The sequence below is a fragment of the Geotrypetes seraphini genome, chromosome 11 (genome assembly GCF_902459505.1).
Source record: "Geotrypetes seraphini chromosome 11, aGeoSer1.1, whole genome shotgun sequence".
NCBI classification, from domain to species: Eukaryota; Metazoa; Chordata; class Amphibia; order Gymnophiona; family Dermophiidae; genus Geotrypetes; species Geotrypetes seraphini.
The window spans coordinates 10,856,868-10,884,413 of NC_047094.1; the positions used below are offsets into that span (position 1 = coordinate 10,856,868).

The window sequence follows — 27,546 nt, forward strand, 5'->3', positions numbered from 1 at the left end:
TAATAGATTCTTGTTATACCATCCATCACAGGTATCTAAATGGTTTACAATTTAAATACAATAAAAGTTAAAATAGAAGAAAAAAAAAAATCCAAATTTAAAATGACCGAATAACCGAATCCATGGGTACTGAAACCATGGCTTTGGAGGGGGAACTGTACAGATAAGTGTTCCATTAATTTTTGATTTTCAGTTTTGACTTTAATTTTGAATTTATTTTTGAAGTTTGCTTGGTATCTAGATTTGGAGAAATTATACTGGTTATACTCTTAAAATTTTTTTTTTTTCATCTTAGCTATTTCTCGACAAGAATCCAAAGCTCTGCCCAGTACTGTGCTTAGGTTCCAACTACTGAAATCTCTATCAAAGCTCACTCCAGTCCATCTACACCATCTCAGCCATTCCCAGCCCATCCTCAACCAAACAGCCAGACACAGTCTGCCCAGTATTGGTCTTAGTTCTTCAATATTTACAATTATTTTCTAATTCTAGATCCTCTGTGTTCATCCCACGCTTTTTTGAAGTCCGATACCGTGATGGAGAAGAAAACGGTGATGCAGTTCAAAAAAGCGTGGGAGGATCTAGAATCAGAAAATAATTGTAAATATTGAAGAGCTAAGACCAATACTGGGCAGACTTGCACAGTCTGTGTCTGTGTATGGCCGTTTGGTTGAGGATGGACTGGGAAGGACTTCAATGGCTGGGATGAGCTTTGATGGAGACTTCAGTAGTTGGAAACTAAGAACAGTGCCGGGCAGAGCTTTGGATTCTTGCCCAGAAATAGCTAAGATGATGAAAACAAAAATTTAAATTGAATCAGTTTGGGCAGACTGGATGGACCATTCGGGTCTTTATCTGCCGTCATCTATGTTATGTAGCCACTAATGATGTATGAGTAAAACATCGTTAGATATGTGGCAAAAATACAAAAAGAGGAACGCCCATTGTGCAATGAGGGTTACTAGTATCTCATGGTCCAGGCTTCAATCCTAGCTATGACCGTGGTGGAGGCACTGAGCAAAATAATTCACACACATTAGATGAGATTTTAAATGTATTTATTGAAGTATAGTTTTAAAGCATTGCTAAATTATTTTATTAGTTAATTAACATGGTATTTTCCCATTATTTAGGTTTGATATGCTCTAGCCCACGCATGTATGAACAGGCCTGCTGCAATGGAAAAACAAGGGAGGTAATCACCCTGGTCACCAAACCACCCTTGAATCAGCCTGAAAGAGAAGAAGGGTGCTGTGGTGCATATCTGACCAGCACCTTATCTACGTGTATATGGGTTTTAATTAATTTTTTAAAAGCATAAAAATCATATTTCAATTAAGGATGCTACACATGCCAAGTTACTGATCTTGCTTAACAAAGACAAAAAAAAAAAGCACACGTCAGCCCGGCAGACAGATAGTAATATGTACTCAGTGACAGAGTGGCCAAAATGGGTTTCTGTTCCAATTAAATACATGGAAACAATTCTGCAATACAAAAGGACTGGTTTTCGGTTTTGATGGTGAACACAGACTGAAAATCTTACTTTACTACCGTTCCATGTCCTGCAGTTTAGGCTCAAGCGTACAATCCATCCGACAAATGGGAAAATAATTATTCTCAATGTGATTAGTAAAGCAAGATGCTATCAGAAGAGTGATGCTGTATTTTCAGAATAGCTACATGATCTCACAAACGATTGCTCAAATCTAAAAATATACCATTTTAAAAACTGAATTTCTTCAGTCAATGTAGCTATTTGTTTAGCTAAAAGAACTTTGTGTTTCCACATGCATTGCGACGTAAGTTATAGGCTGTGATTTAAGACTGCCCAAACCTGTATTACACAATTGCTAGCTATGTCAGGAAATACCTCCCCTAGAATGTTGCAACACACTAAGCTTCAACATATGATATGTAAGAGTCACCCTGTAATTCTTGGTCCACGACCTACTTCTATAGAGCACACCATTTCACAGGCCTCCTCTTCATCCAGGGGAATTGTATCCATGGTGCTGAACAATAGTTGCCACTTATTCAGCGCAGAAATCCATTCTAATGGCTGCAAAGTGCTTAAATGGGGCAGAAATAGCAGATCCACGCCATTTACAGAACAGCGCCTAAGTGTTTCCATGTGGATCTGCAAAGGAGGCGTGGCTATGGGAGGGTCAGAGACATTTCCTTAAAATGCATGCAGTGTTATAGAACAGAGCACATCCACGCACAAGTTAAGCACCGGGATTTATGCCTAAGAGCCTGCACTCAAACTCCTGCTAAGCAGTAGGTGAGGAACTGAAAGCGGGGGATGGCCCCAAACTCCAAAACTACTTGTACAGGCTGGCAAACAGGTACCACCATGGATCGGCCTATCAGTTGCAGACCTCAGTCCGCTTCTTCTCTACACAGGCAGAGCTGACATCAAGTTGAACGATTCGAAAACTGAAAACACTGAATAAAATAAGAAAAGAGGAGAGCAGAACAGAAACCCTCCTTCCAGCGTGCTTGCAGAAGGGAAAAACTGCAAGTGGCAGTAGAGCTCCCGGTGAAGTAGGAGGATCATAGAAAAAATCCAGTGGATTCCTTCTGTATAAGTCTCACGGCCACAGGGAGATATCCCGCGTGTCCAGAATGACACACCTATTGCACTGGAAATCTGGTTTGTACCCAAAACTGAGCACAGATTCAGCACTACACCCTATACTACAGGGAGGGCCAAAAATAGGTATACAGTATTTATTCATTATTTATTTTTATTTTACAAGTGTCACAAATAACTTTAGTGAAAATTTTTTTATCAGTTACATTTTCATTATCGTTCAGTACTGTATTATATCTATTCGATAGCTATAAAATACAAAGAAATAATGAATACTGTATAACTACGAGTGGCCCACCTTGTGTAAAGAGCACTAATCTTGGAACACCTGTTATAGAATATCATTCCGTGCCAATTTTGGGGGACCCTAAATTTTGAATGTCATTTCCTGAATCCAACTCATAATGGATTGACAACTGTGCTCAGAATGATTTCTTTCATCTTCAAGTAGCTGGTACCTCAGCCCAGCGTTTCTCAAGCCATTCCTGGAGTACTCTGGCCAGTCTAGCTTTCAGAATATCCGTAAAGAATATGCACGAGATAAGATTTCCATACAACAGACAACACAGTGCATGCCAACATATTCACTGTGGATACCAGACTGGCTTGGGGGGGGGGAGGGTTTACTCCAAAACAGATAGCCATTAAGACACTGCCACAGAAGATATACACTTCTCCCTCGTTATTCACGGGGGATAGGGGCAGAGCTGGACCGCGAATGGCGAAAAACCGCGGATATCCGGCTCTGACCCACGCCCACCTCCCTTCCGCCTTCCCCTGGCATTCTGGCCTTACCTGGTGGTCTAGCTGGTTTTCGGGGCAGGAGCGATCCTCCTACGCTCCTGCCCCGTGCAGATAGCCATTAGGAAATGGCTGTGGGGAGTTCCCGTAGTCTCTACATAGAACTACGGGAACTCCCCACAGCCATTTCTTAATGGCTATCTGCACGGGGTAGGAGCGTAGGAAGATCGCTCCTGCCCCGAAAACCAACTAGACCACCAGGTAAGGCCAGGATGCTGGGGGAAGAGAAAAATATGGGAGGGGGGGTTTTCCTCCTCCCCCCCAAAAAAAAATCTCGATTATGTGAAATCGCGAATAGGGAAACCGCGAATGGGGAGGGGGAAGTGTATATCTACACTTGCTAGCTGACCACTTCCACAAAGCATTCACTGTGTCTGTACACACACACACACACACACACACTAAAGCTCAAAACAGCTATTGCCATCATCTGCATTTTCTAACAGCAAAAACTTTTTAAAAATATATCACTGCTATATTATACAATAAAAATGAAAACTGTTGATTTGGATGTTTAGGGCTCCTTTTACAAAGCCGCGCTAACTTGCCGCACGCACTAGCCGCTACCGCCTCCTTTTGAGCAGGTGGTAGATTTCTGGCTAGCGCGCGATAAAACCACTAGCGCGGCTTTGTAAAAGGAGCCCTTAGTCATTTCAGTCAGTGTTTTCTAGTTCATTGGCCCCACCTTTTACGAAACCGTAGCGCGGTTTGTAGCGCCAGCCATGGCGGTAACAGCTCCGACGCTCATAGAATTCCTATGAGCTTTGAAGTTATTACTGTGATGGCTGGCGCTAAAAACTGCGCTACGGTTTTGTAAAAGTGTGTGTTGGGGGGGGTGTTTAAATTCACGATTGTATGTATTAATGTATCTATTTTAAGAAATCTTGGGGGGGTCTTTGATTTAAATTTAGTGGTTCTTTTCTGATTTTTTTAATTGTTATTCGCAGTATATCAAGTGAACTAAATCTGTAATCTTTCATGGAATGTCTTCTACTCATTTTGTCTGTTGCATCCATTTACTTTGAATCATCCAATTAATGAATGTATGCTTAGCGGAGTTATTTCATTTTAACAGAAAAGCAACGTCATCAACAAACACAACCAAATGTTTGCAGTACTAGCTCCCACTACTTGAAATATGCTTCTGAGTGAGGTAAAAGTGATGTAGGGGGGGGGGGTCCCTTTCAATTGAACTTTCTAAAATATCAATTCCATAATAAAGAAGAAAATAGGCCATTCAACTAGGAATGTGACTATGTATACAAAAAAGTAAATAATAATTAACAAACAGGTGATCTAACCCAGCGGTTCCCAACCCTGCCCTGAGAGAGATTTGCATATAATGGAAGTGACAGGTATGCAAATCTCTCTCATGCATATTCATTAGGGATATCTTGAAAACTTGACTGGCTGGTGGTCCCCCAGGACAGGGTTGGGAACCAGTGATCTAAACCACATCACAGGGGGAAATGTATTGGTAAATAAAGAAAGAAAGAAGTAAAAAAATCCAAATCTCCTTCAGTTTTTAAAGGAATGTGGAGACCTTTTCATTTCAGTAGAATTTCTATCCACTGAAATACATATGGTAGATTCTCTTTGCTGTGATTCTTGTGTGTGTATGGATACTGGAAAGTATTTTAAGTTATTTATTGTAATTTTTCTATGATTTTTGTAGGGTCACAAGTTGATTTTTTTGTATTTTCTTTCTTATGTTCTTGTTTTTGACTTGTATATTCGATGTTCTTTGTTTTTATATAAACCATCTTGTTAAGCCCCCTATTGATAAATATAGAGACCATCTTTTCCTTATAATAACTGGGATAGCCGTCCAGATGATCACCCGTAATTGGAAGAACTATGATCGTTTAAATTTTTGTTCTGGTGGGCAAGTCTTTGCTCTAGTTATAGATTTGAAAGGATGAACGCTGAGTATTTGGGGCATGGTAATATATTTAAATTGATATGGGGCCCACTGACATCTTATGTTACCTCATTATAATTGTTTGTTGACTCAGTTTTTGATATTTTGGTACATATCCAGGGAAGGGTGGGGGGTTATTTTTGTCATAAATTAATTTTTAAATATTTATACTTAGGAGTGGGTGGGAAGATATCAGTATTTAGAATAGGGCAAGGTTTCTGTGATAATATATGTTTTTTGTGTTTTATGGAATAATCATTGGGTGGGTGGGTGGGGGAAAATGGTTAATTATGAACATGTGTATGTTGAATGTGCTTTTAATGTATACGTTGTATGTTATATGGCACTAAATGAAGTTTTGAAAATTAATAAAGATATTTTTTTTAAAAAACCAAACATCTTGAAACTCGGTGAATGGGTGATCTAATAAATGTTTTAAAATAAATAAATATAAATATATATATATATATATATATGTAAAAGAATTGTCAATCATTTGTCTATCCCAGCTCCTTTTTTACCCTATATTGTTTAAGTGTCACCTCTGCATGTCTCCTTCACTGTTATTATTTTAATGTTCATTGTGTTACGTTCATACAATAGAGGCATGATGCAGTTATATTATACCAGTTCCTCTATTCTGCCTTTACCTGATTAGTTCAAGGATGGATAATAAAAGTAAAAACCAGATCAACTTCTCCAGAAATTACAGAATTAGACAGTAGAAACTGAGCCCATTCAGATTCAATCATGTTGAAGAAAAAAAAAAGATTTCAAAAAAAGTTTCCTAAACCGAAAATAATGCCCGCAAGAATGCAGTCCTAAAGGAAGCTGGTTTCAGAAAGCAGCCAATTGATATTGAACAGGCAATAGATTTCACTTTCTTAGCCATAAGAAATATCAACTGAAAAGAATTTCTCATTTGATATTTAGAAAGAGGACTGCAATAAGGTGACTAGATGAACCAAGTAACTAGGGGCATTACATGTACTGCTGTTTAAAACCAAGATCTCCTAGTAGAATCCCTTCTGGAAGGGAACAAAACTTGAAACACCATCAGGCAAGTTCAGGAAAGCCAATGCTAAACCCTTCGAAATCCAAACTGTGAGGACTAGGGATGGTGAAGGGTTAAGTATGTTGGAATACAGCATCATTTTCTAATCTTTTATTATCAATGTTAGAAAAACTGTAGTCTCATGGGACTTCTTTAGAGAAAGATCAAAAAGAGCAGGGAACCAAACTTACCTAAGTCAACATAGGACTATTAGAATAATGGTTCTGAGATCTCTTAAGTTTCAGAAGTTTTTGCTATTAAGAGGTATTAGAGGCTATGTATAAAGAAGAAACTCTCCTCAATGCCCCCTTTCCCAAGGACAGACTGTCTTGTTGAAAAGATCAAAATATTTTGTGGGCCACAAAGAACCACTTTATTTATTTATTTATTTATTTATTCATTCATTCAATTTTCTATACCGTTCTCCCAAGGAAGATCAGAATGGTTTACATGAATTTATTTAGATACTCAAGCATTTTTCCTTGTCTGTCCTGATGGGCTCACAATCTATCTAATGTACCTGGGGCAATGGGGGGATTAAGTGACTTGCCCAATATCACAAGGAGCAGAAATGGGATTTGAACCAGGCTCCCCTGTTTCTCAGCTTGCTGAAAGACATTCCACAAGTAATAGCCCGGTTCCATATTCTGACAATCTCCCAACACAAAAGGTAACAGCCTGCTCCTCTCTGCTCATTTATGTAGTACAAGTACATCACTATTTGGTTATCTGTCCGAATTAAGATAACTGTTGGCCTATTGATCTTTAAGAGAGTGTTTCATATTGCCCTGCGTTCCAAGAAATTTATCTGATGAAGTTGTTCTTGGGCAGACTATGACCCTCAAGTGTGAAATCCATTTATGAGAGTTCCCCTGCACAGACTATGACCCTCAAGTGTGAAATCCATTTATGAGAGTTCCCCTGCACAGTTGGGATGCTTATTGTCATGAGTATTTGAATCTGTGGAATTAAAGGAGGATTCCTTTGTCAAATTGAAATTCATTGTCCATCAGGACAAAGTCCCATAATATTTGTCACTGTTCCTTGCCATCTCGTAGATACCCAATGATCTTGGATGCAGCAGTGAAATTTCCTTCTATGATGAGCTGGAGAACAGGGCAGTCAACTGACTCAGATACCCTTCTAGGTCTCAGCATTAAACTGCCTCCTGCAAGTACTGCATGGGTTTTAAGGATCAGTTGGACCATCTGTGTCCTCAACATCGATGATGTCGAACAAGCAACATCACATTCAATGAAGTGAAGTTCTTCATCCTTTCCTCAAACTTCTTCATGAGATGCTTCTCATAAGCTGCCATCAGCAAAGGTATAGGCATCATAGTGGGAGTGGCTATATCCTCCTGAATTATTTGGGATGTAATGGAAGCAGGGTCTCAAGTCCTCAGAGGATGAAGCACCATCTCTAATGCCATAAAGTATGAACTGACCTCAAGCTGAGATGCTTGGAGACACGCACAATCTCAATGCATCGATGATCTCAGCAACATGCTCCAAAGAGCCACGAGATTAAGGCACCCTGGCATTTACTTGGTAACTAGCATTGCAGCCTCTCAGCAGATGAAGATGAGGATGAATCCTTCCTCTTCTTTGGACAGAAATCAGATGACTACCAATCCCAATGGCCTCTATTGACACTCCTGATATCCATACATCCCCAGAATATGTCTGTTCCAGGATTCATGAAGACCAGTATTTCAATGTAGATGTCAATGGACTCGACTTTTCTGTGACAAAAATCTTCTCAGTTCTTCTTGGCCATAAACTCCTCTCTTTGAATCTGTGAACACAACATAAAGGAGGAATCACAGTTGGGCTCCAAGCATTTCAGGCATCAATTGTGTGCACTAGGTACACTTTTTGAAACCAATGGGGAGGGGGGACATACCTGAAAAACTAGCAGAAACAAAATTGAATGACTTGGTGATGAATAAAGAAACCGAAATGGGTACTCAAGGCCTATTTCAAGCTGAGTAAAAAAAAAAAAAAGAAGAAGAAGAAAACTGGACAAATGGCCAAACCTGAATTAGTGGCAAGAGTATTGCAGGACAGCAGGAGGAACTTATAAGATTTCTGCCAAGAATTCAGCAAAAACTGACAAAAAAAAGTTCTGAAGAATTTACTTAGAAACACATTTTAGCGAATCATGAAAAATGTAAGACTGGTGTGGTTTTGCACAAAAGCAGCAGGTGGGAAATGGCGTGCATACATAATTAAACTAGCTTAAAAGTTCTGAAAGTTAGTTCTGGAGTAAAGTTCCGGTGTCAGGCTCTGTTGGATGATTTATGAATTTTACTTTCCCGTTTGACCTTGGAGAAATCGGTTAAGGAACCAGAGCACACACATGAACTGCAGTTAACCTAACAATACCACATAACATAATGGGACTGGAAAGTAGATCTTGCAAGCAACATTTAAAATTTTAAAAAAAATAAAAAATGTAGCCTCTATTTCCTAAAACTATGACTTGTACAGTGTTCACTAAAACCTTAAGACTAGTGGTCCTAACTTAAAAAGCAACAGCTTAGATTCTGTAATCTGTGCCCCCCCCATGGTTTTTCAGAGGCATTATAGAGTATGTTAGCAATGGCATAGCGAGGGTAGAAGGTGCCCACCGTGTTCTCCTCTCCGCCCCCACCCCTACTCCTTCTGGGCTCCCCACACCACACTCAAGCCCTCCCTTCCCACCCTCATACCTCTTTAAATCTTCACCAGCACGTGCGGCTTCTCCAGCCTGCTGCTCGCTTGGGCAACGGCTTTCCCTCTGACCCCACTTCCTGGCCCCGCAACCTGGAAGTGATTTCAGAGGGAGCCAGGCCAGCGTGAGCAACAGGCTAGAGTAGTTTCTCACGCTGGCGAAGATTTTAAAAAGGTATAGGGAGGATCGGGGAAGGAAGGGCACGAGCTTGGCATTGGGGGGAGGCGGAAAGGTGCCAGCGCCCCCTCCTCCCCCTCTTACTACTCATCGTCTGTTAGACATCCATCACTTTCAGTAATGCACCAGCTTTCACATTCTGAGGTATTTTGAAGACACTAACACAGAAATCATGTACACAAGAAATTAGGCACACAAAAAAAGGAAAGACTTTCTAAAATGAACGCAAAGTTCTATTACACACTTGTTTACTAAAGCTAAAATATGCAAGCATCACTTAGTATTCATTTATTCTGCATATACCCAGCTATACTTGCACAGTTATTACTCATTTTCTGCAATGCACCACTGCAGTAGCCAATACAATGAGTAGATGATTGTCAATGCAGCAGTAGTGCTCTCCAAGATCTAGGATAAAATCTATTCCTTTATTCCTCCTGGTTCCCCTGTGTCAGCGAATCGTGAAAATGTTTTTTAATGTGCTATTACCTAATGTATTGATCTAATCTTTGACACATGACTTGAAAAGTAATGCAGCAGGCAAACTAACCAGATACAGTAAAGAGTCAGAGAACTTAGTCATACAAATGGGAGTATATGGCCAAAAACCAGCAAGATAAAATGGATCTCTTCAAATGAAAATGTAGAAAGGTGGGAGGAAGAGACCGTACATGCATGACTAAAGGAACCAAAACTGGAAGGAGGAGAGCCTGGCATTCCTTCTAACCCCTCTGCATGTGTATGCATGCATCTGTTATCTGTGCTACCCTTGTGTGTCTGACCTGGTAGGGACAAGGATGGAGTGATTGCCAGCTGTCATGATATACAGTATATAGGTACCAATGATTTAGGAGAGGTGCAATATGAAGACTCTGGAAGCCAAATTTAGGCTTTTGGGAAGGAAACAGACATCAAGAAATTCCAGGGTAGCATTCCAAAGTAAAAGACCTTAGAGAAAGACTGAACAGAATATCAATGTGTGGATGAACCAATGGCACAAAGAAGGCCACTTTAAATTTAATAGCAACTGATCAACATTTTTATTTTGGGTCTAGTTAACGCTTTTTCAGTACTAATTTGACACAAGATACACACATGTATACTTTGTAAACTATCTGGCAACAGGGAAATACCAATCTAAATTCCTACCGATGCAATATAGGATTAAGTGACTTGTCCATAAGAACATAAGATTTGCCACTGCTGGGTCAGACCAGTGGTCCATCGTGCCCAGCAGTCCACTCATGCGGCGGCCCTTAAGGGTCAAAGACCAGTGCCCTGTTTGAGTCTAGCTTTACCTAATAAGGAATATCACTGAGATTTGAATCCCAACTTTCCTGGTCCTCAGCCTGCCACATTAACTGCTAGGCTTCAATTCTACACATTTTGGGAAAGGGCAAGCCAAGCCCAAAAGGATTGGCTCCATCTTAACCATAACAGAACCAGGTAGCTAGCACTAATAGATATATAAAGAAAAGACTAGGCGGCTTTTAAACTAGGTTATGTCCTGAAAACCAGGCCTGTTTGCAGCACTGGAAGTCTGAACTCTTGCATCCCCCTGAACTAGGTCATGCATTGAGAAAGCCAACAGCCATTCAGAAGTGCACCGTTTGGACAGAGATAACTTTCACAATGAAAAGAAGCTGAACACGTTAGAAAGACAATGCTCTGAAACATAACTCAAAATCAACCAGGAAGTACATACAAGAAAGAAAGATGAAGGTTTTGGAATAGCAAAAATGTCAAACACGGAGAGTAAGAGACCTAAGAATATTCATGAATTCTGTGAGGAAGAGTAGCGTTATTGTAGATAATATAGTAAAACTCTTAGGATTTAGAAAAGAATGGAGAATAAAAAATTATAATGCCCCTGAATCAATTCCTGCTGCTGTCAGTTATATTCTAGCTATTAAGAGATATAGAAGAACTTGGAAGTCCCCCAGACAACAAATCTGCTCAAGGGAATTAAACAGCTTCCCTATGAAGAAAGAAAACCAAATGAGAATTCTTCATCTAGGACAGAGATGGATCTGAGAAGACAGAAATCTACAAAATCATAAGTAGGTAATTTGGGAAACTATGACAAGTGGACATGCCATAAAACTAATAGGTAATATTTAAAATAAATCAGACAGTATTTTTTTTCAGTCAACATACAACTATGGATAATTTATTGTTGAAAGATTTGGTCAAGGCAGATGGCACAGCTGCTTTTGACAAATTCCTAAAGGAAGAGCCTATAAGTTATTAGCTGTGAAAGAATCACTGCTTATGACTGGGTATGAGCAATAAGGAACCGATATCTCTGAATCCTGCCAGGTATCTGTGACCTGGATTGACCAGTGTCAAACCCTCTTCTCTACCTACTGCGGCTCTTAGTAAATTTTGGATCAAGCATTTACGATAAAATGGCTCTTTGCTTTAAAAAGGTTGCAGATCCCTGTCCTAGACACATAAAAACATGTATTCAGTTAATAGTTAGCCTTAAGCCTGAATGAGCATACTTAACCTCAAGGTTCAGTCCTGAAAATCCCTTTGCTGGTCTACCTCTTTAGATTGCCTAACAATGCTTCATCATGCCCTTGTAAGGTTAAACCTGCTACAGCATAACAATGAGAGATGCAATCTGCTATCCAACTAATGCTGTTTTAAGCCTGGCTTACTAGTGTCAAACAAAAGCTTGACTCGTCACTGGCTGAAAAATCCACAGTAGCCCTAAAAGAAAGTGACTGTAGCAATCTATCAAATGTCTTCTTCCTTTTCCCATGGACAAAGGAATAATCTGCAGACAGCTGGAATGCCTGCATACACAAAATCATCAGTAGCAGTTTTTCTTGCTCCAGGTGACAGGTCACATGATCCTCAAGTCTACCTCATTGCTCCTGGTCAAAGACAAAACGTGAGAACATACCAAGAGAAGAGTACAGAAAACAAATATTATACATCTCGGAGCAGGAAGCAAGCGCGATGAGTAGACCTGGTACCAGAGCCTGGCAAAGTGCCATTCCTGACTCCATAAGAATAGGTCAATCTAGCCCAGTACGTCTTCACGAAGAGCAATCCAAAAACCCAAATGGTAGCAGCACTCCATGCCACCTCTGGATTGACAGTGCCTGGGAATGTTGCAATGACTGGATTTAGGGCCCTTTACTGGACAGTTCTGTATGGTACCTGACTGAGACTGCATTAAACAGTGGGGGGGAGGGGAGGAGGGAGGATACAAAACAGGGAGACAATCCCATTGGTGCTGGCAAACGAAGGGAACCTGACAAGAACAAAAACACTATGGAGGAGATGATGTTCAAGATGCAAGCTTTATTAAGAACATAAGAATTGCCGCTGCTGGGTCAAACCAGTGGTCCATCGTGCCCAGCAGTCCGCTCATGCGACGACCCTCTGGTCAAAGACCAGACCCTAACTGAGTCTAGCCCTACCTGAGTACGTTCCAGTTCAGCAGGAACTTGTCTAACTTTGTCTTGAATCCCTGGAGAGTGTTTACCCCTGTAACAGCCTCTGGAAGAGTGTTCCAGTTTTCTACCACTCTCTGGGTGAAGAACTTCCTTACGTTCGTACGGAATCTATCCCCTTTCAATTTTAGAGGGTGCCCTCTCATTCGCCCTACCTTGGAGAGGGTGTACAAACTGTCTTTATCTACTAAGTCTATTCCCTTCAGTACCTTGAATGTTTCGATCATGTCCCCTCTCAATCTCCTCTGTTAAAAATACAGTTCAATAATCCACATGAAGAAATACCTAGGACCCAAACCATTGGGGACTAAGGACCCAACACGGTCCGTGATTCAATAAAATTGTCTTCCTAAGGGGTCCCTGAAGGCCTGACACAAAAACTCGTGGATCAAAGACTAAAAACAATCCTGGGTGAAACTCTACGCCAGGGGTCCCCAAAGTCCCTCCCTGAGGGCCGAATCCAGTCGGGTTTTCAGGATTTCCCCAATGAATATGCATGAGGTCTATGTGCATGCACTGCTTTCAATGCATATTCATTGGGGAAATCCTGAAAACCCGACTGGATTCGGCCCTCAAGGAGGGACTTTGGGGACCCCTGCTCTATGCAGTTGAGAAATCCTCAAAGGAAGCCTCATGGTACCAGATCCTAGCCCTGGTTCTGACTGGACTAAAAGGATAAAGAAATATAGGGCTTTGGATTTAGTGCGTTTTCTCAGTAGTTCAAGGCAAGTTACATTCAGCTACAGTAGGTATTTTTGCCCCCAGTGATCTTACAACTAAGTTTGTACCTGAAGCAAAGAGGGGTTTAGTGACTTGTCCAAGGTCACAGATATCGGTAGGATTTGATGTCCCCGATTCTCAGCTCGCTGCTCTTACCATTTTTTCTTCTTACTTTATATAGCTAGAGTTTAAAATGAAGAATTACGGAAGTAGAGAATTAAAATTTTAAAAGAACTTCTACCTAAGCCAAATATGGTACAGATTTGCAATGAATGCAAATCTATATCATATTTCTATTAATGGAAAAAACAATTAACTTGCTAGTCACACACACAAGAAATAATATCAGCTGCACATATTTTTCCACGCCTACACTTGCTGAGATAATATTCAAGCACTTTTCTGACTTATGTGCAACTTTTTTTAAATTAGTCCCCTTATTGTCTAACTCCTCTTACTCTATAATATATGTTCCAACTTTGCTTACACTCTTATGCTATTAAAATGTTTTATTGCGTATTGTGTTGACTTACATTACCATATTGGGTTTTTTGAATTTTTTTACTGTTGTAATGGTCTGTTGCTTATGTTTTAACTTATTCTTGCTGTACACTGCTTTGAGTGAATTCCTTTAAAAAGGCAGTAAATAAATCCTAATATAAAACAAATAAATGTGTAAAAATGGAGATGTTCAATATATGTTTGTGCGTGTTTTAACTCAGGAGATGTCACAATGCCAACAGCTATTCTTGGCCCTCAATGGCGACTCGTTTCACATGGGCTTCATTCAACTTGTGATTTACCTACCTCTTCATCGGTTCATATTGAATTTATATCTTATAGTCAATCAATTACAAATGTTGTACTTATCTCAATTAAGGGCCTGCTACTAGTTTTATTTAGCTGCACAGGAGACTGAAAAGCAGGCCGGATGTTGGGGGAGCAAGCCACAAAATTATACATTGGGTGAGGAACTGATTATATGGCCAAACATAAGAATAGCCTTACTGGGTCAGACAAATGGTCCATCAAGCCCAGTAGCCCGTTCTCACGGTGGCCAATCCAGGTCACTAGTACCTGGCCAAAACCCAAGGTGTAGCAATATTCCATGCTACCAATACAGGGCAAGCAGTGGCTTCCTCCATGTCTTTCTCAATAACAGACTATGTACTTTTCTTCCAGGAACTTGTCCAAACCTTTCTTAAAACCAGATACGCTATCTGCTCTTACCACATCCTCTGGCAACGCGTTTCAGAGCTTAACTATTCTCTGAGTGAAAAAAAATTTCCTCCTACTGGTTTTAAAAGTATTTCCCTGTAAATGGAGTCCATGCTGGTGACGGCAAAGTTGTCAGTAAGGAGCAACGGGTGTGGTACAGAATTAATAATAATAATAACTTTATTTTTCTATACCGCCATAGTCGGACGACTTCTAGGTGGTTCACATTGAAAGAAGGCTGGACATTCAGCAAATTACAAATGCATGAGGGGAATGTTACATAAGAAAAGGGTTGTAGGGGAGGGAATGAAAGAGGGGTTACTGAGAATCCTAATGGGAAAATGTTACTTTACAGATTAATACTAAAACGGGCTATAGAGCAGACACATCAGGAGTAAAAATCAAAAGGAGACTTGAAAATTTAGGGAAATGGTCAAGGGTTTGAATATGAGCTTTAGCGTGAAAACTGTAAAACCAAATTTGAATGTAAAAATTAAAGTTAGCCATGTTTATTTAAAATATTTATAAACTGCTCATGTTGTAAGATTCCGATTGTACACTACCAAGAACTAAATAAATGCTCGCTTTCATCCGGTACAATGAAATTGATTTTGCCTTCTACTGTACATGCAAGATGAACTATTCCGCAATTTTAGTAGTTCGATCAAAAATTTGGAACTCGCTACTGGCAGGGATTCCAAAGCAAGAGGATTAGTCTTCAAAAAACAGGTGTGATCTTTTTTTTGTTCAGGTTAGAGCTAGGAAAAGATGATTGGTCTTTAGGTGTTTTTCTAGCAGAAATGATGGAAAACTTTAATGTGTGAATGCATGCTTTTTGTAGTGTTTTGTTGTATTTTTTAAAATGTATAAATGTTTAAGGAATCCATCTAGCTCTAAAGTTATAGAATGGAGTATAAATATTAATAAAACTCAATTGTTTGTTAGCACATTCCTGTGTTACTTCTTTTCTTTTGTTCTTTTTTATGACATCTGTTTGCAATTGTGTCTACTTGTGGTGTTTAACCTGCTATGATTGTAATCTTTGTACACCGTATAGTTAGACGGTATTTAAATTTTTAAATAAATAAATGAAATTAAACATAGTACAGAATATCAATTAGGACAATAAGAAGAAGGTCTAGGGGTACTGATCTCAAATGTCCTCAAAGTCGCCAGGTAATTTAATAAAGAACTGAGAGAGGTAACAATATGTTTGGCTGTATAGACAAAGGTATCAGGCTAAAAAAAAGGATTACCTCTCCACAGGTCACCAATGAGATGACTTCAGCACTGGGCTCAGATCTAAAAGCCATACTTTCATAAGGGCATTGAAAGCATCAAATTGGTTATTAGAAAAATGGTTATTAAATGCTCCATAGAGCCTGCAACACAAACCCTAAGGAGAAAGGCTTGATACTACTAAAAGAAAAATTGTGCAGGAAAAGCATGTGTGTGTCCTGGAGGGGAGGAGAGGGGGCCCCTAGAATGGAGCAATATCCAAATATGTTGGTTTGGAAAGAGTAATAAAATGAAAACCTACTTTGATAATCTATCAGACCATTAGATGATACTGTCAACAGATGTTAAAGGATAGATTTTGAAGTCTGACCACAGGGTATCACCATCTCACAGCACCAGGTATTATAGCTGACATGTATGCTGCCACCTATTAAGAAAGTTGTACAGTTCAGTCAGTAGGTTTCAGAGAAGAATTTACAACAGGAAAATGAAATACACATCTGAATCACTAAGAGAATGGTCCTCAATTCAGTCCTCTGGGCATATCTAGCCAGTTGGGTTTTCAGGATATCCACAAGGAATATGGATTTTCATACCGACGGGGCAGTGCATACAAATTTATTTCATGCATATTTGTCATGGATATCCTGAAAATCTGACTGGCTGGGGAATGCCCCAAGGACTGGGTTGAAAACCGTTCCACTAAGGCAGGGGTATCAAAGACCCTCCTCGAGGGCAGCAATCCAGTCGGGTTTTCAGGATTTCACCCAATGAATATGCAAGAGATCTATCAGCATACAAGGAAAGCAGTGCATGCAAATAAATCTCATGCATATTCATTGGGAAAATCCTGAAAACCCTGGATTGCAGCCCTCGAGGAGGGACTTTGACACCCCTGCACTAAGGAATGAGAGCATGAGGGGAAGGGGTTGAAAGATCATGGTAGTGAAAGCTTGCATGAATGTCTTCATGGAATTATAGCCAATCCCTGTATCGGTGATGTATGTGCCTGTAACTGGGGACAGCAGAAAAGAGCAGAGGCAGACTGAAAGAAGCAGTTCCCTGATTACTATGTTTCACCATACCAGTCCTTCCTTGAGGGCCGCAATCTAGTCGGGTTTTCAAGATTTTCCCAATGAATATGCATGAGATCTATTTCTTCACAGAGAGAGTGGTTGATCATTGGAACAAGCTTCCAATGCAGGTGATCGAGGCAGACAGCGTGCCAGACTTTAAGAATAAATGGGATACCCATGTGGGATCCCTACGAGGGTCAAGATAAGGAAATTGGGTCATTAGGGCATAGACAGGGGGTGGGTAAGCAGAGTGGGCAGACTTGATGGGCTGTAGCCCTTTTCTGCCGTCATCTTCTATGTTTCTATTTGCATGCACTGCTTTCATTGAATGCTTATAGATCTCATGCATATTCATTGAGGAAATCCTGAAAACTCGACTGGATTGTGGCCCTCGAGGAGGGACTTTGACACCTCTGCTCTAGACTATAGGAGCAGGAACTGCTTCTCCCATGGAAATATACTGGGTCATTTTTAGGAGAAGCTTAATGCTCTGAAATTCCCTGTTTAGTCTGGCCCATTTGCAAACTCTATGCTAAATCCAGTTCCATTCCATTAAATTTTCAGAGAATTATTTTGTCCTCAGATTGACAATTCTTATGTACAAATTGATTTACAACATTCACTGGACTGAAAGATGTCACTGGCTAAATGCACTACCGAAAGTACAAAATAAACCATAAGACCACCCTCCTGATTACAATAGACATGTCAGCAGCATTTGACTTACTATTAATTATTTTTTTGCCTATCACTATTTTCTAGGCAAATTACAACCCAGCTGTTCACTTGCTGCTATTACCAAACACTGAACCAAGAGTAGATGAAAACTGCTCTTGTATGGCTTAACTTTTTGTGACCATACCTTCTCTTTGCTTTGGAACAGGCTCTGTTCTGTGGCCTTCCACCTCATCTGTGGAATACTCCCAAAGGGTTAATTGTAGGCCTTGCTTTATTCAACCTTTTTTGGCTCACCCAGCTACTGTTGTAGAAGGCTTGGAAATGAGCTCATGATACTCAGCTTTTGCCTTTTGTTGATTCTGCCCAATAAATGTCCCGATGATGTGGCTAACTAGCTGTTCAGGCACAGACTGAAGATGAACTCTTACAAATCTGGATCTGGGACAGAACCGAAGGTCCATCAAGCCTAGTATCCTGTTTCCAACAGTGGCCATCTCAGGTCCCAAGTACCTGGCAAGATCCGAAAGAGTAAAACAGATTCCATGCTGCTTATCCTAGGAATAAGCAGTGGATTTCCCAAAGTCATTTCAATAATGGCCCGTGGACTTCTCTTTTAGGAGATTATCTAAACCTTTTTTTAAACCCTGCTAAGCTGATATCTCTCTACTGTAATAAAAAGATCTTTCATCACGTTCCTTAAAGGAGAACATTCGCATTGTTAAACACACATTAGTTATGTATTGACAAGTACTATGAAAATGTTCTCTATAGTGACATTGCAGGTACACTACTTAAGTGGTTACAGTTTAAGATTACAGCTATCAGAATCCTTTTATTGTTACTCCATTACTCGTTGATTATCTCTAGCTACCTATTACATACAGGATCAAATATGAATAAAGGAGTATGGTTGCTTTATTAGTCTACTTTAAAGGTAATAATAAATAGAAATAAAACAAAAAAGTCCAATTAGAAAGAAAGCATCAACTTATTTTCGTAATACATTTTTGACAAGCCTTTGTAGGTATAGCCCCTTGTTTGGGATTCATAAAGACCATTCTTCGTACAGCCTCAAAATGAATGCAGGAGTCACAAAGGTGACGGGTAGGATAGTGCCACTATCCATCACCTCTATTACATAGCCATTTGCTAAGTCACACCTGCCCAAACTGATTGAATGTAACTAGATAAATGATAGTCCCACACCAGAGTCCGCTTGGCACCATCCTACCTGAGGCCTGTAGCTAACTAATTCATATCTTTGGATCTGGATGCTGAGATTCTGCTCTGACTGGGCTGAGATATGACCTGAAGGAAAAAAGAATGAGCCTTTGAAAGCTAGTCAAAAAATATATTAAAGTTAGGAAAATAAGGTGATATTGCACTTTTTAACCTCTATGGAGAATCAAACATAAAACTGATCATATTTAAAACCTGTCTACTAACCAACCAATTTGTTCTTCCTTCTCCTTGCAGAATGGTTGTGAATTCTTCCACCACCCTCCAAAATAAAGATGCAACGCATAAGGTGGTCAGCATTCAGCTATACAGCTCCTTTTTAGTGGGGTTTACTTCCCATTGTTTTACATAATTGGTTGCACCCTTTCATCTTTTTAAGGTAGGTTTAAGATCTATTCATTTCAACAGACTTTTGATTTAAAGATGCTAGATCAGGGAAGGGCAGCTTTTATACACAGAGGGCTGCACGAATATCAGCAGAACCCATAGCAGACCACATTATTAATGTAGGACGGGGGTAGGGAACTCCAGTCCTCGAGAGCCGTATTCCAGTCGGGTTTTCACGATTTCCCCAATGAATATGCATCGAAAGCAGTGCATGCAAATAGATCTCATGCATATTCATTGGGGAAATCCTGACAACCCGACTGGAATACGGCTCTCGAGGACCGGAGTTCCCTACCCCTGATGTAGGAACTAGAAATGCAGAGAGCTCTATACCCCTTCTATGAAATACATCTAGTAAACATTTGACTAAAAAGATGAAAACGAACGGCTAGAGCTATTCTGAAAATAACTGTGAAATACAGTATTTAAAATCATCAAAAATATGGTTAACCGTGCTACTCTGTGTATACTTCCCTTGGCAGGCTGTAGATCCTTCACCTCTGTGCTAGACAATGTTTTTGCTCATACCTAAGGATTCCTCCTTTGCCTTTACTATTTAAAGCTGAAGAGAAACCACAACTGGAGACTAAACAGAGGCAAACCTGGGTGTTTAAAGAGACATTTTGAGCCCCTAGGCTCAGATTCTATATGCATTGCCACCTGAAAAATGGCTACTAAACACGTATCAATCATGCGATGGTGCTGTTTATAGAAATCGCATCTTCAGGAAAGTACTATAGGAGCCAGAAATGTAGGCCAGGGTTTTCAAGGCCTACCTTTCACGTGAATTGTACCTACAGAGGTGCTTTACGATGCCTAATGCCACTTCTGGCATTAGCCACGCCTAAAGCGGCGTTGGGTGTCTTAAAACGCCTCCTTAGGCGCAATTCCAGTGCTGTTTATTAGGCACCTACATTTTTTTTTTTTTTTAATGCTTTAAAAATCATTTTTAAACGGTGTTTTCAACTAAGTTAGGTGCCTAACTTAAGGTGCCACTTATAGAATCTAGACCAGGGATCTCGAAGTCCCTCCTCGAGGGCCGCAATCCAGTTGGGTTTTCAGGATTTCCCCCATGAATATGCATTGAAAGCAGTGCATGCACATAGATCTCATGCATATTCATTAGGGAAATCCTGAAAACCCGACTGGATTGCAGCCCTCAAGGAGGGACTTTGAGACCCCTGATCTAGACCCTACTGCTCCTAGCAGAGGAATTCATTAGCTGCTTCACTTGTCCTTTTGATGGAAGGGATTCTGACTAGAGAAGGACACGGGACAAAATCTATCCTTGCCCCCATGTCATTCTCTAATCCTGACACAAAACAGCTCATATGGTTTGAGTCCCTTACAGAACTACTTTGAATTCTGGAAGAAACTAAACACATACCTTTTTCTTGCTATAGTCACTTTACCACAAATCACCCTTTCCTTCTAAACCAACACTCCTACCAATATAACTCAAGAACTTGATCTAAATCTTATTGTAAATCGCACAGATTCCTTGCAGAAAACTGTGATATATAAGACATTGTATTGTATAGAAAAAGGGCAACAGAACAATGAATATGCTTAGGCTATGACATCAAGTATACTTCCAATACTTCTGCCACAACTGCCTCACTCATGTGTGCCTCAGGGGTCAATACTTGCCTTCATTCTTTGTAATATTTCACCTTGAGCTCTCAACCAGGCTGCTTCCACCTCCCCTCTCTCCATTTGCCCCTTCTAATAACTTCTCAATACCTGCTACCCTCTCCTCTTTCTCTGAGATCACTGAGAAAACCACACATCTTCTCTCATCCTCCAAATTCACTACCTGCTCTGATTCCCACTCACCTACTTGGTGCTATCTTGCCCTCTGTCATCCCTTCTATCTGTCACATCCTCAACCTATCGCTCTCCACTGCAACTGTCCCTGATGCCTTCAAACATGCCTCCTCAAGAAACCCTCACATGTCCCTCCAACTATCGCCCCATCTCTCTCTTCCCTTTATCATCAAAGTTACTTGAACATGCTATTCACCACTGTTGCCTGGACTTCCTCTCATCCTATGCTATTCTGGATCTGCTTCAGGCTTTCGCCTGCTGCATTCCAGAGAAACTGCCCTTACTAAAGTTTCCAACAATCTGTTCTTGGCCAAATCCAAAGGCCTCATTCATCTCGATCTGTCTGCTGTCTTTGATACTGTTGATCATTGCCTATTCCTTGATATGCTGTTCTTATTGGGATTTCATAAGAATTGTCGCTGCTGGGTCAGACCAGTGGTCCATCGTGCCCAGCAGTCCGCTCACGCAGCAAAGACCAGTGCCCTAATTGAGTCTAGCCTTACCTGCGTACGTTCTAGTTCAGCAGGAACTTGGCTAACCTTGTCTTGAATCCCTGGAGGGTGCTTCCCTTATAATAGCCTATGGAAGAGCGTTCCAGATTTCTACCACTCTCTGGATGAAGAAGAACTTCCTTACATTTGTACAGAATCTATCCCCTTTTAGCTTTTAGAGTGCCCTCTCGTTCTCTCCACCTTGGAGAGGGTGAACAATCTCTCTTTCTCTACTAATTCTATTCCCTTCATTATCTTGAATGTTTCAATCATGTCCTCTCTCAGTCTTCTCTTTTCAAGGGAGACTAGGCCCAGTTTCTCTAGCCTCTCACTGTACGGCAACTCCTCCAGTCCCTTAACCATTTTTGTCACTCTTCTCTGGACCCTTTCGAGTAGTACTATGTCCTTTTTCATGTACGGCGACCAGTGTTGGACACAGTATTCCAGGTGGGGGCGCACCATGGCCCGGTACAGCAGCATGATAACCTTCTTCAATCTGTTTGTGATCCCCTTCTTAATCATTCTTAGCATTCTGTTTGCCTTTTTTGCCGCTGCCGCACATTGCGCAGACGGCTTCATTGACTTGTTTACAAGTACTCCCAAGTCTCTTTCTTGGGGGGTCTCTCCGAGTACTGCACCGGACATCCTGTGTTCGTGTATAAGATTTTGTTACCTCATTTGCCATTTCGCTCTCTCCTGGTTTTCTTCCTATCTCTCCCATCGCACCTTCAGTGTATGAAGCGATGGTTCCTCCTCCACAGCCTTCCCGCTATCAATGTGTACCTCAAGGCTCTGTCCTGGGAGCACTCCTTTTCTCAATCTACACTTGCTCACTTGGAGCACTGATCTCCTCCTACAGCTTCCAGCATCACCTCTATGCTGATAACTCCCAGATTTACTTCTTTGCGCTAAATATCTCTACTGAAACCCAGACCAGAGTCTCAGCCTGACTATTCAACATTGCCACCTGGATGTCTCACCACCATTTAAAATTGAATATGGCTAAAACAGAGCTTCTCATCTTCCTGCCTAAACCCACTTCTCCACGTTCCTCATTCTCCATCGCTGTGGACAACACACTCACCCTTCCTGTTTTGACTGCTCGTAATCTCAGGGTCATCTTTGACTCCTCTCTCTCCTTCAACCCCCAGATACAACATATTGCTAAAACCTGCTGCTTCTTCCTCTATAATATTACCAAAATTCGACTCTTCCTCTCTAAGCACACTATCAAAATACTTATCCATGCCCTCCTTATCTTATGCTTAGACTACTGCAACTAATTATTCTCAGGTCTTCCACTCAGACATTTAGCTCTCCTCCAATCCATCCAGAAATCAGCTACATGACATATATTCCGAGAGAGCCGCTATACTCACATTACCCCTCTCCTAAAGTCAGTTCATTGGCATCCCATCCATTTCCAAATACAATTCAAACTCCTCTTACTAACCTACAAATGCACTCACTCAGCTGCCCCATCTCTCTTCGCTTATCTCCTCCTGTATTCGCTATCCCCCCCCCCATGAGCTCCACTCAGCTGGTAAGTCCCTCCTAACTGTGCCCTTCTCTTCAACTGCCAACTCCAGACTCCGTCCCTTCTGCCTTGCTGCACCATATGCTTGGAACAAGCTGCTGGAATCCCTACGGTGGGCTCAGTCTCTAGCAGTGTTCAAGGACCAGTTAAAAGTCCACCAGTTAAAAGTCCACCAGTTAAAAGTCTTCGAGAGTGCTTTCGGACTCCTAACTCCTCTCACCTTAGGTTCTGCATCCCCAACCCTATATGTTATGTCTGTCTGTCCAAGTTAGATTGTAAGCTCTTCCGAGTAGGGACCGTCTATAAATGTTAAAGTGTACAGTGCTGCATAAGCCTGTCAGTGATAAGTAGTAATAGTATTTCTCTGTGCCATTACCTCAGCTTATCCAACCTCTTGGCTGCAGTCATTATTGTTGCCTAGATGATATTCAGATCTCATTTTTCATTTATTTCCAAATCCTATATATTACCCCACTTCAAACTCGCCCTCAAGGCAGTTGTCAACTGGCTGGAGGAGAACCTGAATGCCTCAAAATGCGAGACAATTCATTTCCCCTGTCCTTCCCTCTTCATCTCAATCGGAAAACTGTCCCTGATTCTTCCTCAGCTCACTTTGAAGCCCCAGCATGACTCAGTTGTCCATTTATGGGTTTGTTTGTGTTGTTTTCTTTTTTTGCTCTCTACAAAATTCAATCAGTTAAATTTCTCCTTGCTCAAGGTAATCTAACTTTGGTCCTTATCCTTCTCACATATATAATTGGATTACTGTAATGCACTTTATAACAGTCTTCCTCAAATCTCTCTCAAGCGTCTACAACTCATTCGATCGACCACAGTCAAACTCCTCCACAATGTCCAACAATATTTATCTATTTTATATCCCACATTATCCCAATGATCTACAGCAGTGTTTCTCAACTTGGTCCTTGCCAGTCAGGTTTCCAGGATATCTACAATGAATATGCATGAAAGAATTTTGCATATAATTGAGGCAGTGTATATAAATCAAGTTTATGCATATTCATTGTGGATATCCTGAAAACCTGACTGGCAAGGGGGTATGCCAAGTTTCCAAGTTTATTTAATCTTTGATATACCGTTTATCAAAAACATACCATAAGGATCGAGTTGAGAAATACTGATCTAAAGGGGTAACAATACATACATAAAATCCAACAAATTAAACATATACAATAATATTAGAAAAACAACCCTTAAGACAATCTGCCTAATTTAATATTTAGTATCATTGCATCACAACTTAGTTATAAGCTTTTTGAGATAAATACGTTTTGAGTTGTTTTCTAAATGATATCAATGAGGATATCTGCCATAACTCTAAATTAAGCTTGTTCTATCATGTTGGACTAACAAAAAAAAAAAGTCAGGGAATGATCTTCCTCTAATCAGACCTGGTGGAATGAGGGTACATCTAACAACAATCTTTCCTGAGATCTTAGATTTCTAAGGGGCTGATACATTTTCAAACTCTTCAAAATCACGACTGGAGCATCTTAAATATTAACAGTAGTATTTTTAAACTTCACTCACCAAATAACTGGAAGCCAATGTAAATTAATGAGTTGTTGAGTAATATGATCTATTTTCTTAAGACCTCCTATCACATTGGCGGTAGAGTTCTGTGCTACTTGCAAAGCTCTTAAAGAAGACTGAGGAAGACCACAAGAGAGAGAATTACAGTAATCCAAATGCAGTAGCACAAAACTTTATTTTACCAAATAAAACTTTTCTGATGACAACAAATTCTTTAGTCGCATCACTAATCTGATTTTAAAAAAGTTTTAATAACCACAGAAATCTGTGGTTTGAAAGGTAGTGAGGAATCAATAATTACAGCTAAACTTTTAGCTAACTGTAAAATAGTTAAAGAAACTCCCTCAAAATTGAAAATAAAAGATGGTACCTGACTGGTATATGACAGTCAAAGAATTTGTGTTTTCACCACATTCAGAGCAAGATAATTGGCAGTCATTCATGCTCGAACAGTATGAAAATATAATTCAGTTCAAACCCATCATCTCAAGATATTGGAAAATAAAATTGTAGATCAGCATATAATTAGCTAAAAGCTTACAAACCAGATATATAAGAGTATTAAATAGCAAACGCAATAGTGATGAAGACCAAAGACTGATCACTTGCATAAAGTACAAGATTTCTATGCTTGCTCATCGAGCTTTTTTCTGCTACTCCATCTGATCATTCCATACTCTCTCGTTTGCCATTACAATCCTCCTAGGCAGCACTTCTTTCACTTTCCCCACCATCAAAACCACATTTAAACCTGCTCAGAACTAAGTTTGGCTTTCTCTTACTTGGGCCCTCATTTATGGAACTTGTTCCATTGCTCATCTGCCTTGAGCCATCTGACATTTCCAGGACAACTTTGGCTAAGAAACTGGAACTTTCTATTTGTCAATTCATTCCTCCACCACCACTACACACATACTTCCCCCCCCCTCTTTTCCCTTTATCTGTTTGCTCTGTAATTTCAGTGTTATAAACCACTTTGTTCACCTATGGATTTTTATAGTGATATATCAAGAACCTGTAATTAATAAGTACTCTGAAATAAATACGTTTCTGCCCAGGCTCCATAAAAATCAACAAGAAAACCCCCAATGCATGGACATGCAAATACAATTAAAAACACCTAAAGCTTCTAAATTGCATACTACAGTTAAAAAAAAAAACAAAAAAAAGCAAACTGCCAATGTCTTACCAAGGACTCCTAAATAATTATTGTAGCTTACTGTTTTGTAATTCTCCTGAATGAAATCCACTTTGAGCCTTTTTGGGAGTAACATACACAGTAGATGACAGCAGAGGTGGATTATAAATGATATATTAAAAATATATTAAAAATTATTTGAAGAAATTAAATGGAATAAGGCAGCTTCTAAGATTTTTCATAGATAGAAAAGATAATTATTTTTCCTTGCATAATAAAAATGGAAATAAAAATGGAGACCAGCCAACTTACTACAACTCCAAGCTGGAGTTAACACACTTAGGATCGGAGAATAAAAGCTATGTAGCTAGGCAGACAAAGAAGCATTTGAGGCAGAAATGGAAAAGCCCAATAATGGAATGTATAATAGACTTTGCTTACTGCTCACACAATATCTATATTTAAGTCTCTATGAACAGCTTTTGATGAGTCTGTAAACACTTTGAATAGCATGCAAAAGTCTAACAGCAGATATTCAGGAAAACCTAATACATGGCTTTTTGCTTTCTGAAGGGTAAAGCAGCCAGGTGCGAATTGAGCACCATATACAGTATGTGATCTACAATTAGTTAACATATCTCTATCAAAGTTTTGTACTTTAAGGTAGTAAACCAGCATTTCGCCAAATACCTTTTTCCAAATATGTGAGGGCAAATCAAAAATTAAAGACAACTTAAATTAGGTGATAATTGGAACAGAGCTAGCAAAATGCAACATATGTACTCGTACATGCCCATTAGATAGTTCATCTATGCACCTCCATGCAGAACTCAGCCTTTAGGCCATAAGGTCAGAAACATGGACGCTCCACTGCAAAATTGCACCATTGAAGAACAATGTAGTAGTGTGCTTTCTTTGGGCAGAGTGAATGAAACCTGTGGAAATTCACCATCAAATATTGACTCAGAATGGACATAGCACCATAAATCAACAAATGATTTATGAGTGGGTAAAAAGGTTTAAATAGGGAACAGCAGGTGTAACCGAAGAAGGCTGTTTTGTTCACCCACACAGGAGCACATTGACAAGGCGGATACCTTGATTAGAGAAGACCAACAAATAACAGTGTCTCAACTGGTTGCAAATTTGGATATCAGCTATAGATCTGCATTTGCCATAATACATGTTGACTTGGGATACAGGAAAGTATGAACACGATGGGTTCCCAAAGAGCTTACTGATCTGCCTAAGCAACAAACTGTGGAGGATGTGACCCAGTTGCTGAGATGGTATGAAGATCTGAGTATTCTGGAGAGACTCATCACCAGACAAAGCATGATGAAATAAAACGTGGTGCTCACCTGGCTTTGGGAGCAGCCAAAAAACTTCTCCCCAGGAATTGGAATAGAGAATGACGCAAGGAAAAAAATCTGTCCCTGCCCTTGTGAGTTCCTCCCCATCCTCACCTGCTCCATCCCCATCCCATCCTCGCAAGCTCTATCCCCAGCAGCATACATACTAGACTCAAACAAGTATGATTTTGTATATTTGGGGTTTTTTTTAATTAATATATAAAAAGCAAACATTCTTTACAAATTAACTTAAATATCCCAGCCTCTACAAGCTAAGACGATATAGAAATTTTTTAAATAAATAAATAAGCACATCCTGCAGATAAAGACCCAAATGGTCTATCCAAGCTGTCCAACCA

At 40.1% G+C, this 27,546-nt stretch overlaps 1 protein-coding gene across 6 annotated transcripts in view; it reads right to left on the reverse strand.

The window, feature by feature from the left end:
- USP22 (ubiquitin specific peptidase 22) overlaps positions 1 to 27,546 on the reverse strand; it is a 199,238-nt gene that overhangs the window by 119,342 nt on the left and 52,350 nt on the right. The window contains exons 2-4 of one of the 6 annotated variants that reach the window (XM_033963994.1): positions 24,695 to 24,813; positions 18,894 to 18,970; positions 16,210 to 16,335 (exon numbers count right to left, since the gene is read on the reverse strand). The exons of 3 other annotated variants lie outside the window; for them this stretch is intronic. The gene's annotated coding sequence lies outside the window, so the exon portion shown is untranslated. The remainder of the gene's footprint in view (positions 1 to 16,209; positions 16,336 to 18,893; positions 18,971 to 24,694; positions 24,814 to 27,546) is intronic. 2 more of the 6 variants (XM_033963996.1, XM_033963997.1) reach the window with 2 other exon arrangements.